At 42.3% G+C, this 3890-nt stretch overlaps 1 pseudogene; it reads left to right on the forward strand.

Annotated features, from left to right (window-relative positions):
- The first annotated feature begins 363 nt into the window (after positions 1-363).
- On the forward strand, positions 364-3441 carry LOC115867979 (annotated as a pseudogene).
- The last annotated feature ends 449 nt before the right edge of the window (positions 3442-3890 follow it).

Here is a 3890-nt window from a genome sequence, read left to right on the forward strand (position 1 = left end):
CAATAAAATGATTTTTAAAAAAGAAGAAAGAGGCATCACGATTGGAGGATACTTTATTAAAAACCTATGATATGGAGATGACACATCGTTGTCTGCTTAAAGCAAAAGGGACTTGTATCATTTACTGTTGAAAAAAAAATTTTAAATACAGGCTTCAGTATGGGTTATAACTCAGTATCCAGAAAACACAACACCTTATAACTAAACTAATAAACAATATCATGATACATGGAGAAAATATTGACGTTGTATTTTACTTGAATGCACAATCACCGTTCTTGGAAGCAGCAACCAAAAAATCAGACAAGGATTTTAATTTGGACAAATCTGTTGCACAAGACCTCTTTAAATGTTAAAGAGAAGATGCCATTTTGTGGACTAAAGGGTGCCTGGCTCAAGTTACAATATTTTAATGACCTCAAATACGTGCGAAACCTGGACAATGAGTAAGAAACACTACAGATAATTCATTTAAATTATTGTATTGGCAAATCATATTAAATATATCATGGACTGCCAGAGCCAACAGATCTCTTTTGCAGGAAGTGTAGCCAGATAATGCTTTAGAAGGGAAGATGGAGAGACTGTTTCCCATGCTTTGGGCATGAGATTTGTTTTGGAGAGACCATGCCAAGCAAAAAGATTTCATGGTTGGTAAAGCAGAGAGGGTCAGCAAAATAGAGGAAGAATGTCAAGGACAGCAGTTGAACAAGCAGTTGCAACAATGGACTCAAATACAACAGCAATTGTGAGCATGACACAGGATGGGGGCAATGTTTCATTCAGTCTGAACTGATACAACAGCCCTTCCTTTTCCAAAAACATAAACCAAGATCAGTAAAGTAATGAGATGAGCTCCCAGAAGGTTCTGCTTGAGACTTGTCTCCACCAAGATACTTTCATCTACAAGTCCTGACTTAGCAATTACATAATATTCACTCTCATCATTGTGTGGTACAAAGGGACCAAAGAGAAGTGGGACAATTACTTTCTTCTTGTATATAATAAGGCTCTTAGGGAATCTGGTCTCAATGGAAATGAAGACTTCTGTAAATACCTGCTCTGTGATTTCCCTCAAATATCTTTTATGCACAGAGTACTAGAAATATGAATTCCTCATTTGTTCACAACCTGGACACACTTCCAAAACTTTGCAATTCCCCCAATAGAGAGAAGTATTGGCCATACATACAGACATGAAGAAAACATGAGAGCTTTTTTTAATTATTTGGGACTTAATACCTATAACATATCATTCCGTTTCAATCATGTCATGTAGAACGGCTACCACAATCAGTTTCCAACACGTGATAGTTTTAACACCAACTTTCCTAAGGTGAGCTTACAGCAGAATATACAGAAATACTTATTTACTATGCATGGTATTCTCTTAGTAACGAGCTTACTTAAATTTTGTACACTCGTGGAGAAATAACAGAAGTACGAAATCCATGGGCTGTATTTTTGGATAAACTCAATAATAATGAGCTGTCTCTCTGTCTTTTTATAAGCTACTAAGGAGTGAAGTAAGGACTTGGAAATGTTGGACTTGGAAAGAGACCTACACAGTTATCAAATTTAAAGGATGAATCAAGTGGGACCAGCATCATGTAAGACTGGGAACCAGAAGTTGGTTATGTAGAACTGAGGAAAGACCCTGAGACTGAGCCACTCTGATAAAGTAAACAAGATTATGGCTAGAGCCTGACTTGTACCATCTGGAATCTCAGTTTCCATGATCCTGTCCACTGTTACTCTTCTCTCCATCAGGACCTAGACCTATAAATGGGGAAAAACCAGTCCAGAGTCTCTTAGTTCCTCTTCCTGGGGCTCTCCAGGCAGCCCCAGCAGCAACAGATCCTCTTCATGCTCTTCCTGAGCACATACTTGCCCCCAGTGCTGGGCAGTCTGCTCATCAGCCTGACCATCAGCCCAGACTCCAGCCTGTACACCCCCTGTACTTCTTCCTCAGCAACCTGTCCTTCATAGACCTATGTTTCTCCTCTACCAATGTTCCCAAGAGGCTGGTCAACTACATACTAGGGAGTCAGACCATCTCCTTGCTTGGGTGTCTCACACAGCTCTATTTTTTCATTACCTTTAGTCATGGACCATTGCCTCCTGGCTGTGATGGCCTACGATCACTTTGTTGCTGTGCATCACTCCTTACACTACACAACAAAGATGGAACAGCTCTGTTCCCTTCTGCTTGCTGGGATTTCGGTCATTACAAATCTGAATGCTCTGTTCATACGCTGCTGATAGCTCAACTCTCATTCTCTGGAGACAACAGGATCCCCGTTTCTTCTGTGATGCATTTCCTCTCCTGAAACTCTCCTGCTCTGACAACTCAATGAGATGGTAATTCTTACTGAGGGGAGTATGTAACTCTAATTTCATTTATTTGTATCCTGGTTTCCTACACTTACATTACCTCTGCTATCCTGAGGGTCCCATCCACAAAGGTAAATGGAAAGTCTTTTCACCTGTGGCTCACACTTGACTGTGGTTTCTATCTTCTATGGCATCATCTTTGCTGTGTATTATAGACTGCCATCCTCCTACTCAACTGAGAAAGACACTGAAGCTGCTGTGATGTACACGGTGGTGACCTCCATGCTGAACCCTTTCATTTACAGCCTCGAGAAAAAATGTGCTCTAAGCCATAGCCCAAGACTGGGGACAGCCCGACCACCCACAACAAGGGGATATTCCCCCCAACATCTTCCCAGGAAATTCCTGCCTGTGTGGCTGGGGGAGCTCCTATCTGTCCTATGTGGTCCTAAATGACTGAGGGAACTTCCTCCCACCTTCCCTAGTGCCTCACATAGCCTAAGGTAACTAAGCCACTACTCGACAATTTTCCACACTGCTTCAGGAACCTCTTCCCAAACTCCACAGTGATCTACCTGACCGGGGACATTCCACCCAACATTCTCGGTGCTTGACAGTAAAGCAGGAAACCCACCAGCCTTCTGTGGCACTCCCCTTTCAGTGGGCACCCCCTCACATCCTCTGAAGCACCACAAGCAGCCGTGGACCACACCATCATGGCTTCTTGTGAGATCACCCAGTACAGTACCATCTGGTGGGTTCACAACAACACAACCAGTGTCCTGTGAGAGCCCCATCCAACTTGCCCTCCAAATAACAGAATACTGGTTGACTAGGCTCAAGTAGAAAGCAAATGTTTTGAGAATAATGATGGTAACAATTGTATGAATGTGCTTGACACTGGATGGATGTATGGATTGTGATGAGTTGTTCGAGCCCCCAATAAAATGATTTAAAAAATAAAAAGACCTATGGCTGACTTTCTTAGTGATTATTATTGTAAATTTCCCCTGACAATTAACCTCATTGTTTGTGTAAATAGTATCCAGCTACAAAATGATTGACTCTGTAAAAGTCCATAATGCAGGTACTGTGATATGGAATTAGCCTACGTTGGCCCAATATCTCTCTCTCAACAGGGCTCAAAAAATTTTACTAGGAGCTAATCAAAAATATTTTTAATGGATGAGCGTTTCGGGGGGATGATCGATAAGAATCTCTATGAAAAATTAACAGGAAGGTTTTGAATGGGTGCCAAAGGCAGAATAAAACTAACTAACAAGACTTCTGGGAAGATGGCGACTGAGTAACACAACCAGAGTGACTCCGCTCTGCCGGATCGCAGGAGGAGCATCATAAAGATAAGTAGGCACAGATCCACACGGTTTTGAGAGCCTGGGGGATTTTCGCTTACCACAGTGGAAGTTGGATAGGGTTTGACCATAACCCGCCATTGTGTTGGCTGGAGCTGGAATCATTTGGAGCTGGCATAGGAGCTTTATCTCAGCACAGCTTCCCACCACCTAAGGGAAAGGATTATATCCGTGCAGCCCCAC

This window comes from Echinops telfairi, unplaced genomic scaffold (genome assembly GCF_000313985.2).
Source record: "Echinops telfairi isolate 266 unplaced genomic scaffold, ASM31398v2 ScPeMD7_5;HRSCAF=22, whole genome shotgun sequence".
NCBI lineage: Eukaryota > Metazoa > Chordata > Mammalia > Afrosoricida > Tenrecidae > Echinops > Echinops telfairi.